The sequence below is a fragment of the Cornus florida genome, unplaced genomic scaffold (genome assembly GCF_030987335.1).
Source record: "Cornus florida cultivar Cherokee Brave unplaced genomic scaffold, ASM3098733v1 CherokeeBrave_3.0.0_Hap2_scaffold_337, whole genome shotgun sequence".
Lineage (NCBI taxonomy): Eukaryota > Viridiplantae > Streptophyta > Magnoliopsida > Cornales > Cornaceae > Cornus > Cornus florida.
In genome coordinates, this window is record NW_026775846.1 from 1 (window position 1) to 14,644 (window position 14,644).

General features: G+C 46.8%; 1 pseudogene; it reads right to left on the minus strand.

The window, feature by feature from the left end:
- Positions 1-2,743: 2,743 nt before the first annotated feature.
- Positions 2,744-13,028, minus strand: LOC132291136 (NADH-ubiquinone oxidoreductase chain 4-like; annotated as a pseudogene).
- Positions 13,029-14,644: the final 1,616 nt, after the last annotated feature.

Here is a 14,644-nt window from a genome sequence, read left to right on the forward strand (position 1 = left end):
AAGCCAGACAAGGGTAGAGACATTGGAAGGGTTGAATTTGCTTGGTGGTCTCTATGACCTTATTTAGGGCTTCAAACCTCTGGTTGGGGCAGCGATAGGAAATACCACGAAAGATGGCGTGAACAGACCAACAAGCTCACTACAATGGCCATAGAGGACGAATGGATTTTGTTCGAGAAGAGGGTGAGTTGGAGAAAGTACAGAATAGGGAGAAGTGAATATACACCTTCTTATGTGCCTGGGGTGCAAGAAAAGAAGTCGAAGAATAGGTTCGATCGCCCAGGGAGGAATAGTGCAGTGAAATCAAAAGAGTTGGAACAAAGTGAGAGATTTGATTCTCAACTTGATGTAGAAGGGAGGTTGTTTTCCCACCGGAGCTACTTTTGGAGCTCCTTTATCGTCAAGAGCGGAGCAATATGCTTTTGTTTTGAAATCCTTTGATGCTAGGAGTGCCGCTCTGGCTGATTGAAGGGGTTTGATCAAATGATGCTGAGAGCCCCAGAGAAATAGGGTAAGTCGACCCCTCAGCCGATTAGCTTAGAATGGAAGTGTATTGGAAACCCTCGTCGGCCTGACACTGAGGGAGAAAGTTGGGCTTTTCCACTTTAGGATAGGCTTCAGTCCTAACAAGGTAAGACGTACCGAAAGGAGGAGGATTCCTTAAATGTCAGTTTATTGATATGGGTTAAGTTCAAACATCAAATTAAATACACCGCATCCTCGTAACCGGATCGATCGCGCTAGGCTCGAAGTCATTTACAAACATTGGATTTCGATGGAATGCATTTTTCTGAAATAGAGTCTGTGTAAGGATAGGCGTAGGAAATAGGCTTTGTCGGTCACTTTAGTGTGGTCGAAGACACTTATCATACTATAGAAGGGGTTAGGCTGGGGTTAGTAATAGTGAGTGAGCAGGCTCTAATGCCTGGTCCAATGGGTTTTCTTCCTCAGCAAATACTATATTAATATGAAGGATGGATCGATTCAAGAAGGCCAGATGAAAAGCTCCAAACAAAGGAGCAAGCAACAGCTGAGATTGCAACAAAGTAGATGCGCCCTTCACTTTCAAGGGTGACCTTGCCTTCCGCCTAGCTGCCAAGCCTGGCCTTAGTTAGCTCTTTCGGACTAGCCTTTTGCTTTGGTGATTCACGCGATGCACTTCTACGCGCTGGTCAGAGATTCGAGATTCTGATCACGCTCTTTAGACACGATTTCATTCTTTATGGGGATGATGTTCACTGTTGAGCCGAAGCGATAGTGATCCTTCCCAATGTGGATGATTTTTTGCAGTCGGATTAGGTCGAAAAAGAGATTCAAAATGAACCCACCCTTATCACTATAGTCTCTAAGTCTCGTGCTTTGGGCTTTGAAATGAGAGTCAGGCATGGCGGGACACGACTCTTTATTAATAAGTTGCTTCCTTTAGGGCTTCTATGAGGGGTCGAAAACAGTCTTTCTTTCACATTTTCTGCCAGTCGAGAACTCAGACACATTGCCCGAGAGCATGTATTGCTGAGGGAGAGTCCCAACTACGTACGAAGAAGCAGAGTTCTTGAAGAAGCAAGAACGGATGAACCAACCAGAAGAGAAGGATGAGCAAACCAACAAACATTCCCCAACCACCAATACTATATACCTAGCAACACCGTCACCTTCTGAGTCTTCAAGGTACGGGGGAAATCCTAATATGAACAGTACCATTCCAGGAAGCGAGTGAAGAGGCTAGCTATGAGGCTTTGCTTTATCCCGTATTACGAGTTGCTTAGGGGAGAGTAGGCGCGTTACCGATCCGAGACGAGATCCGAGGATTGATCCGAGGATGACGAGTTGCTTGGTCGAATGGAAATAGTTCTCCCCCGGATATAGCTGTCAAATCTAGCAACACTATTTTAGCTAAGAGGAGGAGCAAAATACAGAGAAACCGTTGACCTAGAAGTCGATAGGTAGGGGGCAAGTGCTGTTCATTCTGTCGTTCCTTCTTAGTTCGTTCCGGCGGTGCCCCCCCCTTCTTAGTGGAGGGACGAGCTGCTTGGACTTTCTTCACTTCCTAGAATGGAATCAAGATAGAAATCGAACTTTGAGATAGCTCGTGCAATCAATGGGTTTCACTAGCTGTAAGGAAGGAGAGAGTGGTTGGGAGAAGGCTTCTTTTCGTTGACATCGAATCACCAATTTGAATTCAGATTCGCTTAATAGATCGTTGATAGTTCTATTGATTGGTCGATAGCTCCTTTTAGGCGATAGAGCGTTTCGACTAATGGATCGAAAGAAAGAAGGCAACGATTGGGAAGTGCGAGCCAGCGAAAGCCTTTACTGGTTCAATCTTTCCGGAATTGGTTTCAACACTGATTCCACGCCATGACAACTGTGACACCGGCTCCGAACGTACAACTTGGCTATAGGTGAGAGATGTGGCTTAGCTGCTCCCTTCGCTATATAGCCCAGTACGGTGGTGAGGGAGAACTGGAGGAAGGCCCTTGGGGTACTTAACAGATATGCCGAGTTCATGTATACAGTTTCACCAGTATAGGAGATACTTAGCAGACTTGCCGAATTTGCTATATGAGAAAGTGGTTGCTGAGAGTATGTATCGCTATTCTCCTGCAGGCATTGGAGCGGATGTGACTCATTTAGAGAGAAGGAAGCCTGCCCAATCGTACAGAATCTTTCGACTGTTTTTCCATTCCAGCTCCACCAGGGAACTAGTCTATTGACCTTCCAGGCATTGTAGAAGATGTGGCTCTTCGCGATCCAAGCCAGCAATGACCCCGCCTAGAACAAAAGGTGATATTCGTTCAAATCGATCATTCTGTGTCACTTCCAAGCTACTTAACTCAACAAAATGTGGATTCTCCGTCATTCCCGGGATATTCTCGGTAAGGCTCTTTCTAAGGACCGAGAAAGAAAAGCAAGAACGAAAAGCAAATCAAACCTTGGTCACATTCAGAACAGCTATTTGAATCACAACCTACATGCCTTTCTTCTATCCTTACCGTCCGAACTCCTCAACGATTAGTGAAGATCTGCCTATGTTAGGGAGTTCAGCAGTGGCAACATGGGCAATGGAAAGAAACTACATGGGTCCAGGGGCGTATGCTATTGAATGCCAAGAATCCAACAATGGTAACCCGTGGCGTTGATCCTCAAGTTCTTAAAGGCGTTGATATCCTATCCGCACTTTTAAGAAGGCTCACTTAGTAGCTAATCTACTAGCTAGGTGTAGCTAGGAAAGTGAAGAAAGTCAGCCAAGAATCTAAAGAACTCGAGATTGACTTGACGTTGTGTGAGAAGGTCTTGGAATTGGGGAGGGAATTGCCCTCTATCTAGCCTCATCAAAACATATAGTTTCTTCTCTATACGCATTTCCATCGATCGAAAGCTATGCCCAAACAACAGAGATCTCCGGTAGAGTTGTTGAACCCTTTGATGCACGTGAGAAAGGGGGTAGAAGCTGCTATCCACCACAGTACGGGGTTTGAGTAAACCACCCTTCCCCCCGTTAACCCCCTCCAGAGTCGGTGGACCATGTGGTTTAATTTGATGCAAATCGAAGAAGAACCGTACCATACCGAGCATAAAGCTTGGCAATTATGGGAATGAATCCTATCTTTGTGACATATAGGTCCAGACTTTTCTCAAAATTGTACGCAGACCGCTTCGATTTACGGATCTCTCCGTCAAGATCTCTACCATCATATGGTCTTCTTGAGCAATCCTAGAACTTCCAGCTGCAAGGTTTCCTTTTTTGAGATTTGGCAATGAAGCTTGTCCTATGCAAGGATGACTCTCCCGTGTGCGGGTAATTCATCTGAATTCAATTATCTGAGATAATAAAAGAAAGAAGAAATGCCTCCTATAAACTTTTAAATCAAAGGCGCATCTCAAATAGAATCTTTCCTTGGGTGACAGTAAGTAGCTTACAAAAGAGAGAAGGCAATAAGACAGGTTTGAAAGACTGAGAACTCTTCCTACTCGAACCGGAAAACGTTGATTGACCGTTCCCATCGCGACCCGGTTCCTTTGTTTGCTTGTGTGCGTGTTGCCTATTCAAAATAGGAGTTGAAAGAGAGACGAGTACGAGGTTCATAACTTCTAGACAAGGGGATTCATATAGTCCAATATGCCTATTCCGATTATGACGATTGCGATGGAAGCTCCCGCTGGTGTGTCTGGTCAAGCTCAAAAGAAAAGTTCCTCTTTTCGGAAGAGTCACTGTGACCGGGGGACTTCAAATACCGAGTTCGGTTGCCGATGCTATTTCGGTTTAGGGTTCCTGCGCTAGCTGCGGGAAGTGTGCTGTTGACTTCATGATAGTGACCAAATACGAAGTAGTCTTCTTTCGTTCTCTTCTTGATTTGGAAGGGATTTTCTCGCTGGGCGAGCGCACTTGACTAATATAAGAAAAGTAAAATAGGGGACTCTATCCAGATCTAAAGAATCCGCCAAAGAGCCTTCTTCTGACTCTCCCTTTTCATTGTAAATTCCTTCTTTTCGTTCTACTTAGGTGGAGCAATCCGAACTCTCGACAGAATAGAAAAAGGACCACAGGCCTGTGTAGACACCTCAACGAACTAATGTGGACACTCCTCCGCCCGAGAACAATCTCTCAAATAGACATGTTGATGTTGCCCCGTTTTTCTTTTCTTTGCTGATTCCTATCAATGAAATTTCCCATGTTGCACTAAGTTACTTACGGATGTATGCATGCGGTCCGGGAACACTTTGGGGTGAACACCCATCCGAACAAGTAGGGTCAATAGTTCAGCATTTAGGCCGTAACATTTAGCAACCAAAAAATCTTTCACCCGACAAGTGCTCTCCGAACCAAGCTAGATAGTCTCCTATCACTAGGCTCACCAACCAACCTGGACTTTGATTCTTATTATTCCTACCGGATATCAAAACCATAAGGATTGTTTCCAGCCATGAGTTCCCCTATGACATAAGCGCTCTTGGGTGGGGTGGGCCTACAAGGTCGGTAACCCTTAGTACCACGTGGTTGGTGCACTAGGCTGATCGAGACTCGACTTTTCGGATCTGGCATCTGCGTCCGGCCCGGTCTGCCGGCTCTTAGTGGCTCTACGTCTGGTCGTGCGTGGTATGTTCGCGATTCGTACAAATGTAACGCATCGCTTACTATAACCTTCCTTTTTTGGGGCTGGGCCATTCCATCAAATCTTTGAGAAGGGGGCCCTCTTATCTATCAATGGAAAGATCTCCATGTGTGGCGTGATAAGGAATCCTATAAAGGATCGATTGAGACTCCCTCCACGGTCCCACGAGGATCTCTACGTACTTGTCCAGTCCAGGACAAGTGAGATCTTCCGGTCTGCGTGCGTGGGAGCGCTCAAACAAAGAAGAGTCTGGTCCGGTCTGAATTCAGGCACAATAGAAGGACGGGAATGGCGCCAGGCGAGGGCGCCGCCCCGCTGCTCTGCGACGGCCGGCATAGATCTCATGAGACCCGCCCACTATATACTACGAAAAAAGCCCTGCCCTTTTCCTTCGCTACTAGGAGAGTAAGCAACTTCTATTAGCGCCGGACCTTGAGTCGAATTGATCGTGTCATGTGCAACGTCCATCAATGATGGTTCATTAATGTCCATTGATTTAGACTCCTTCCCCTTAGAGAATCTATATTCATCATATTAATGACTTCGTATTGCTTGCTTTCTATTCTTTAATTGCGAATAAGATCGAGAGGGGCCAATTTCTCGTACTTGCTCAGTGTGCCCCCCTTTCGTCGAGTGCCCCGCCCGGTTCACTGGGCTGTTGGCCTACCAAGCACTTGCCCGCTGCTCCTGCCGCCCGCTTTTCGGGCGGAGCGCTCGTTATCCTGACTTTGATCTCTGCCGGGGCCCCTCCCATTGCTCTAGCCATAAGCTATGGCAGCTCCAGCTCGCAACCACGGGGGCCCGCCCGGCGGCGAGGCGCCAGAGTGGGCTCAGCGGTCAGCCTCCATTCGAATTATGTTAGGGGGTCTTTCGCTTTTGCCATATCTAGAGAGATACTAAAAGTCCTCCGTCCCAGATTCCATCGCCGCGGCCATCTGGTTCACCGGTACTACCAAAAAGTCTCATGCTTACGTTACTGTTACTGATGGTTTGATTATATTGGACACGAAGACCCCAGTCGTGCTTCTGGTTTCCATTCCCATCATCATATTTATGAGAAATATCTCCTCGTGCTCTGCCATAAGAACTTGGAGTCCGTATCATGGTGAAGGTAAGGTAACGCTGTGATTCTTGCTCAAAAAAGAGACCGAACGCGTTCGAGTTATTGGCTCGTCCGACCCGGCAGCATTCATGAGTCGCTCGTTCAACTGTCCCTCGGAGACAAGGTCGAGAACATGCATGGTTGCCCCCGTCCTTTCTTTCTCTCGGTCCCACCCAGCACAAGATACGGCTCAGCCAAAAAACGTGAGCGCCCCTGCGCGAGCCTTCTTTTCTGATTTTAGTAAAGTCAAGCTTTGGGCTCCCTAAAGAAAGAGATCAAAAAGAGGGGGGGGACGCAACGGGCTATGCCACCCAAACCGACTGAGGGAAGTCGCATCCGTCCCATCGCAAGCACCTACAATGTCATGATCACATTGGCCTTTTTTCTTTGGTAGTTTAACGGACGGTCGCCCCTCCAACAAGAAAAGGTATAAATATGGAAACTTCTCTGCCATTTGGATCGGAGAATTTATGGAGGAAATCGGGTTTTAAATTCCCAGAAACCGCACGATTATATAGCCAAAGGGAATACGCCGCGCCTAAAATCATCCCAATCGCTGCTAATGTGGCTACTAAGCTATTTCTTTGGAAAGCTCCTACTAAGATGGGAAATTCCCCGAGAAAGCTGCTAGTACCAGGTGAACTCATATTGGCCAAAGTGGAAGAGAAGGAAATGGTAGAGAGATTCGGCATGGTGCTCACTGAACCTCCATAATATCTAACAAGTCGAGTCTTATGTCGGTCATATAGAACACCAACACATAGAAAAAGGGCTGAAGGAACCAGTCCATGACTTGACATCGGTAGAATGCTACCTCCAATTCCCTGTATGTTCGATAGAGCCAAAGATTCCCTCCCACTGATCGGACCGATTACCCCCCGAACCGTACAAGAGAGTTACCACCTATCATACGGCTTTCTAACTTCACTTCTTCTTTTTCTGGTCGTTCCGCTCTGTCGATCGATGGTAGTATAAGAGATCTGTAACCCCCCGAAATGATTTACATAATGGTTCCTGCACCAATTATGGATAGGGTGTCTCTCCCCCGGTCATACTTGAGTATCACATCGTAGACCCCCACCCCAACTCTATCTTCCTTATCAGTGAACCGGAACATAGTGCATAGGTACTCTTCGATGCAGCGGGGACGAGACGACGTGACATACTACGATCACGTACATAAGTGCTGCCCTTTTCGGGTGTCATATTTTGGCCGAGTTTACCGTACCTCCGGCCCCTCCCCTATGTTATGCGGCCGTAATAGTTTGTTACGTTCCACCGCCGTTACGCCAGAAAGAAAAGGTTCTACACGAGCTCCCGTTCTGCGGCGTGGTGGCAGGACCGATAGGGGATTGGCTCCGGGTGTAGATAGGGTAAAATCAGCAGGGGTCATGCAAATACATAGGCCCCTTCCCTTCTCTTTTGGATGAATGGGGTGGTTCACGAAGGCGCTTTCCGATCTACGGTCCCTCGGAGCGAAGGGTTAGGCAGGTAGTATGGGCCCTCTGACTTCCAGCTATGTGCTGTGTGGCTCCCACGAAGCGAATGAAGGGAAGCTCGAAGAGCTTACGGGTGAGCTTACGCTTACTCTCAGCCTCTTTGATTAGTAGGCGGGCGGGCTAAGCCTCCTACTGTTGATTCCATGAATCAGGCTCATTTTATGTTGTCGTGACGCTTTGGTTAGGCCGACTACTATACTATAGGCTACTTCTAGCTTCTATAGTGGCCCTTCCTCTTTGTTAAGTAGTTAAGGTTTGGAACCCTTGCAACTATGAGAAGAAAGCCGTTTGCTTGTTGCCCTTCTACTTTCTTTTTTTGAATCAAAGTAGGTCGCGACTGTTGTATTTTAGTCGGTCGGGGGAAGCAAAGCTTCTACGACAGCTCCGCTTCCTCGTCTTGCTTCTGGCAAAGCTTCTACTTTGCTTGCTTCTCTCGCGCTTGCTTGCTAGAAGGCTTAGATTTTCGCTAGGTCCAAAAGCTTCCGTCAAAGCAAAAGATCTGATCCAACGGAAATCCCGCATATTTCGCGCAGCTGATATGCGGCTACGGCTAGGCGATCATGCCATAAAAAACTTTGAGCTACGTGGAGAGCCGCCGCGACACTTCCTTACCTTAGCTGGATCTCGCTGTTGCCACCTAAACGGTAGGTAGGCGGCGGATGTGTGACGTTTGGAGTTGTCGTTCGTGCACCTGTCCCCAATGGAAGAATGAGTGATCCGTTCCCCTGCAGATCATGGCCTTACCACTCGGTCCCCGATGGCCAGCGGGGGATTCTTCGGTATAGCAGCTCACGTTCGTTTGCGCTGCGCGTTCCCGCTGGACTGGACACGTGTTAGCTGTAGGAAGTATGGTTCCGAAAGTGACTTCGGTTCGCCAGTTCAGGCTCAACTCCTCGCTTTACGTTAGCGGACCTACAGGTCGGGCCGGGGCTCTGCGCTCTTTCTTTCTGTGTGGGACGATGCCGGGGAGAGAGGGCTTAGAGTCGGCGAACAACACAAATTTTGGCTTTTCCCTCCATGAGATGAGCCCAGTGCATTGGACCCGATGGATAAGAGAACTGAGCTGGCCCAAAAAGCGCTTGGGCGCTCTACTACCGATGTAGACTCCATCAGAAAGAAATCGATATGTATCTGATATGGATCAAGAATAAGATAGTTGTCTCATCAATAGATCAAAATAGGGGATTTCCCCTTATTATTGATAGATTCCCTCTCTATCCATTCCTACTCTTTCGATCTATCAGAACAGATCAGGCTATCTATCAATCGATTTGAAAATAGCACGTTCATCTCGCTTTTCATTCATTTCCGCCACGCCAACATAGCCGCCATAATAAGAAGCAGGCGAAGCAGCTAGAAGCGTTCGCTTCACGCCCTTTCATTCTTATTCACGAATGAATTGGGAAAGCCAACAGAAAGATTAGATTCTGACTTCGTAGAGCCGGTGCTGCTGTTGCCTGCGCGTAGGGCCGTCCCCCACTCCCGTCCCGGGGCGCTAAGGGGCTTTTGTTTTTTTGGAACAGGCGGCAGTGTTTTGCTGACGCCTCGAATCAAGCTTTTGTTGCGACATGCTATGTTTTCTCCCCCATTGCTAGTAGGTTGATGGGTCGCACGCCCGGCACACATGTTTTGGCCTTGTGTGTCCATAACTCAAAATAGGTGACCTAACGGCCGCCGCCCGACTAAACATACCAATAGTCACCAGATTCATATGAGCTACTGAGGAGTAAGCAATGATCTTCTTAAGATCGATCTGTCTTGAAGTGGTCGAGGAAGTATATATTATAGCAATCGCGCTTGGAGTATAAATGAAAGGAGTGGAACAAAGTGTCGCTTCGGGAAACATGGGTATTGAAAATCTTAAAAACCCGTAGGTTCCCAATTTTAAAGGAATTCCTGCCAAGATGACGGATCCTGCCGTAGGTGCCTCTACATGAGCTTCGGGTGACCAAATATGAACTGGTACCATAGGCACTTTGACGGCGAAGGAGGCGAAAGAAGCAATCCATAGAAAGATTTGGCGCCGCTCACTAAATTCTGTGGTTAATGAAATTTGTAAATCGGTGGTTCCTGTTTGGAGAAGAATCAACAGAATAGCTAATAGCATAAAAACAGATCCAAGTAAAGTATAAAGGAAAAACTGATATGCTGCCTTGATCTTTCTTTGTCTCGAACCCCATACCCCTATAATAATGGTAGAGTAAGGGGTGGCCCCAAAGCTACATTGACCGGTGGTGCTTGGTCGAAGCTCCAGTAGGTAGCCACTCCCTTCTCAGGGAACCGTACGTGAGACTTCCGCATCATACGGCTCCGTCCCGAGCTTCCGTCGTCGGCCCTTGTCATTAGACCACTATCTATGCATGTATTTTGAGCCTGGACTCTAAGAATTTTTTGCTTCTCGGGTCGGGTGGTGGCGAACAAGGCTGCTTGCGTCGCGGGGGATGCCCGCCCGTAGGGCCCGGCCTGCTTCCAGCCCGAAATAACCGCTCACTAGCTAGGCCGGACTAGTGGGGGCCCTATCTGGAGACATACTGAAAACCGTGCCTTTCGAACCGAACGCAACACCCGTCTGGAAAATAAAAAGGGAAATGGGCTCGTTGGGAAGAAAGATGAAGTGCGGCCTGGCCTGTAGAGTGCATGTAAGGCACAGTCGGGTTTCTCACGCAGCGGATCTCTCTCTATCTATTTCTATCTATAGATAGATAGAAAAGGACAGGACCCTACCCTATTCTCGAACCCTCTTCCGAGCTCTACCCTGCCCGCATTTCCTTTTGAAGGGGCCAAAGAATTCATTGTTGAGGCTTCCGTCTTTCTTCGGAATTATACTGAACGGGTCGATCCTCCCCTTCCGTTTGTTTTAGCAACTTATCCTAAGGTCTATTCGCCAAGAGCTCCCCGGCTAAGACAGAGGAAGCACAACCCGCCTGCTGTGGCGGGGCGGCTTTTTTCTTTCACAATAAGACCTGGACGATTATCCCTACCCTCGGTAGCTTACGAGTTTACGTCCATCCCTGGTCGGAGTTTCCTTTCGATGTCTCCCTTGTAGCCGTTACCCGAATTCGCGCAAGTGTGTCCGCACCCCCCCAAACTGACTTGACGAGGAATCCTTTCTCTAGAACAAACACAACCCCTACACACACCTAGGAGCACCCCTTCCTGCATATCCATACAAGACCCGAGTAGGCGGGTCGAGGTCCTACGAGGTACCCACTACTCGGAGTACCCTCCCAAAAGGAAAAAGATGTGTCTGTCAGGTTCGGTTCTTCTTAGTTGGGTTGGGCGGGTTCGACCAGAAATGCTATGCTTACACACAAGACTACCCCTCTTCCCGAAAGCTTCGCGGGGACTACTTTAGGACTAGGACGACCGCCCGTAGGGGGTTTACTGCACAAGGCCCCTGCAGAGGAAAAGCTTTCTCCCAGCGAATATAAGATGCTCAGCTCCGCACAACATAGGGATTAGCACGCTTTCGGGAAGAACATAGAATAGTAGAGGATCCAGCATGCGGAACACGGCGATCATTAGAAATTCACGAATTAGAGATGCTGTAATATACTCTTTCCCAAAACTTCTCATACCAGACCAACCCACTGAAATGCAAATAGGGATCAGAAATGTGGTCAATATCACGAAGAATAAAGAGAGACCGTCTATACCCAAAGAAAAATGGATGTTTTCATAAGGAAGCCATCGAAGGCTTTCCACAAATTGAGATTTGGCCGTAGAAGGATCGAATTGTATCCGAAGAACAGGGGGATACAAAAAAGTAAGAAGAGAGGTGCACAGACCAATCAATCGTATCGGTCGTATTCTTGAATTTGGAATGAAAAGAGGAGTCATGCTTCCTAGCACAGGACACAGAATAGGACCACTTAGATCGGAATAGCATTCACAGAAATGTTCTAACATAGAGTGGAATCGAAGATGACAGAGATTAGTTGACAACAGTAAAAAGATGGGCGCCTAATTCCAATACAATAGGGGTCTATCAGTGCAAGTCAGCTGAACACCGTGATTGATGAGTGGGTAGGTGGGTTAGGTGCACCTCTCGCCCAGTGGGAAGTAATGAGGCTAGTCTCCCCCCCTGAATGAAGAAGTAGTGTTGCCCCCTTCCCGCGTATGCTCCTTTATTTAGATTCTTTCTATTTTGGAATTACCAATGGAGAATCTTTCTCAAAGAAATCTCTCTGGCAAAACGCAATTCGTCGATGGAAATCCAAGGTGCACCTTGCCTTTTCTCAGGTAGCTTTCTTACGCCTATTCAGCTAGTGGGGCATTGCATTGGTCATAGCCGAAATTCGTCGAAGGGATCAAAAAGAAAGAAGAGAAAGAAAGGGAAGAAAACATTTCATGGAAGATGACGACTCTACTTAAGCAATTCCCAAGGGCCAAGGGTGACCGACTCAGAGCGAGTCGAAACGGCTCTTAATGCTCTGAAATTGGGCGAAGGTTCCTGGATCAACTAGATGACTGTTGGAAGACGGACGGAACTCGCCTTATATACAATCATATGGATTCTATAATAAGGTCTCTCTTTCTTTACTGGGTGAGCTCACACTGATCTATTAGTTCTGCCGTACCGACATTCATTACCAAAGCGCGGACTTCCTCGGTAGCTTCCAAAATAAAATCAGAATATTCGGCTAGAATACCTTCTCAAATATGGTCCAATGGGACCTGAGATTCTTGATTCTCTCTGATGATTTAACGGGTCTCTCTACTCTGTCAATTTCGGAATTCCACTTTCATTCTTATGATATTCCGGTGAGAACCCCGGAACAATCGCCCTCTGGTTCATAGACCCTTGCTCGGAGAGGTGCATCTCTCGGTCAAAGGAATCACGAAGTCACTCGAGTGAGGGAAGAAGCTGGAAGTTTGACTAATAAAATATTAATGAATCAAGTCATAAAGTAGAGGATTATCCTAGGTGAATGCTTCTCTCACGTATGCCTATTACAGAGGTGGCTGAGGAAGAAAGTCCACCACTTCTAGTTTTTTGACTCAAACGAAATGGTATTCAAGAGACTTCGAAAAAGATGAGTATGACGCGGCTGGAAGAACCGAACTACCATCTGGTTTTGAGGCGGCTTTTAACCCAACTAAAGCTGAAGAAAAACCTACAGTCATTTTAGAATCCTAGATCGAAGTAGAGTAGAGGGAGGTTCATCGATCAACTGTTCTAGAGAAAGTCTCCCGGTCGAGGCTAGTACTCTATTATAGGATTAGGCTCACCGTTTCGCTTTCCTTTGCTACATTATGTCTATATGGAATTAAGGAACCTTCACAGGTGCTTCTGAGAAAAACATCCTTGCCAGAGCCCCAACCCTTTCTAACTAGAACCAAAGAGTTTACCCCACCCACTCCAATAATCAATTCCAATGCTTGTTTGACCCAAATTCATTAGCAAAAGTTTGGAATAAATTCCTTAAAGAGCTGTCTGAGAGAATGAGTCAATTGAAGAATTGGCACGGGATCTATCAACGGAGTAAAGCCGTCTGGCTTCGAACCCTGACTCTTTTCCTGTTGGTGAGTGGCAAGGTTTTTTTCGACAAAAGTAGTAATGTAATGTCCCCTTTCTGATTGCTAACTGAGGCTATTCAACAGCTTTTGGAAAACAACGGAGACTGGTTTCGATACCTAACCTCATCTACTCCTGAACAAAAGGATAGCAAGAAAGAAGATCACGGGTATGGCTGGCATAGGGGTTGACGCCTTTTTCATTAATGTCTCATCTCATAAGAGAAAAGTCCATATGGATAATCGGCTGATTTAATGCGGCGAATGATTGGAAATGCTATTCCTTAAGTCAATCCCGTGCCATAGGTCCATTTTCCGTCGGAGGAAACAATTCATTGCATTTGAACCCTCACTTGCTAGGTAAATACATTTTCTAATTCAAGAATGAGCCACTGGCAACTATGAGTCTACTTCATGTCAAATAAGTGACGGGGCACCCCTTGTCATAAGGCCTTTCAATTTCAACTGATTAGCGAATCAAACCAAACCTAGCCATGTTTTGACCTGACCGACCCCCTCCTATTTAGCCTTTCTCATCGGGTTTGCCGGCAGAGACTGGTTGTCCTCAGCAGGATTGATTTGATATGGCTGACATCTTTTACTAAAGCTTTTGGCACCCACAAAAGACTGTCACAAGTCCTACCTCAAACACCGGACATGAATTGATCAGATCCACGAAAGAGCGTCAATTTGGCTTAAAATAAGGCCTTTTAAGCAATCCGCATAGCCTCGAGACCCCCGCCGAAGAGAAGGCACAGAGTCATTCCCTTTTTGTTGGCTACACGACTTGGGTTTACAACGGAAGGGGGAAGGCTAATAAGTGGTGACCCAGCAGGGGCTTCACCCATAGCTCAACTCTCAGAGATTCTAGCTTTCCCGGGCGCAGCTCTTCATCGAATTAGAATCTGATTGCTAATTCGGTTCGTACTTCCCATTCCCATGAAGGAACTCTGCCAAAAGCTCGTGCCATCATCGGACTTGTTTTGGCCTCACTTTCATTTGAGTATCAAAGAAAGTAGCCCATTGCAACATTATCTGTCTTCAAAATAGCCCGGTCGCTTTCCTCGAATGAAGAGTGAACGGCAACTAGCAATGATAGGGCACAAGATAGAGCTCGCAACCATGGATATGATAGAGAAGAACAGGAATAGCTCATCCATCTGCTAACCCTATTTATTATGTATGTGGATTCATGGAACAACGGAATATCGGTCAGAAAAGGGGATTCTTTCACTAAACTCACTGTAAATAAGGGGGGCTAACGACGTGTTTTTCGCTTTCTCGTTCTTGTTATTGCTAATTCATGAACTTCTAAATCCTATTTGAGAAGAGAGATAGCAGCAAGCAAAGTCAAGTTTTCTTATTTGATTTGGAAGAAAATGCTCTTTCTTTTGTTCGAAATTCGATGGAAA